The following is a 495-nucleotide window of genomic DNA, read 5'->3' as shown; positions in this document are numbered from 1 at the left end:
ACAAGGGAATATCACCATTCCTTTTGAGACTAGCCAATGGGATTTCTTCAAGAGTGGGCTCATTGATACGCTCAAATTACACCGATTAATGGTATAACGCGGACGTTGTCAAATATAGTAGTCAAACGAGGTTGGGGTCGAATCCCACAGAGAATATGGTGTGAAAAGTTTACTAAACAAGTATTATACTAATCTTGCGGTCCTGGTGTATTCCAAAAAAGAGTTTTATAATTGATTTGGTTTGTGGACTAAATTAAAGTGACTGAAAATTTAAAGTTGTAAATATATATGGGGCAAAAGAACCAAGGTTGTGTTCCCGTCAGATAAAGTGTATGATCATGGGTATCGATCTTGATATCCTTCTAATGGACTCGTTGTATGGATGCACTTTCCCTCATGTGAATCGAACTATTTCCCAATAAGAAAAGATTATTTCTCTCTATGCTTTTTTTAAAGATAAAAAAGTATGAATGAAGAACGGTTAATTATACCAAG

This window comes from Lycium ferocissimum, chromosome 5, assembly GCF_029784015.1.
Source record: "Lycium ferocissimum isolate CSIRO_LF1 chromosome 5, AGI_CSIRO_Lferr_CH_V1, whole genome shotgun sequence".
Taxonomy (NCBI): Eukaryota; Viridiplantae; Streptophyta; class Magnoliopsida; order Solanales; family Solanaceae; genus Lycium; species Lycium ferocissimum.
Note: the sequence above shows the minus strand (reverse complement) of the source record.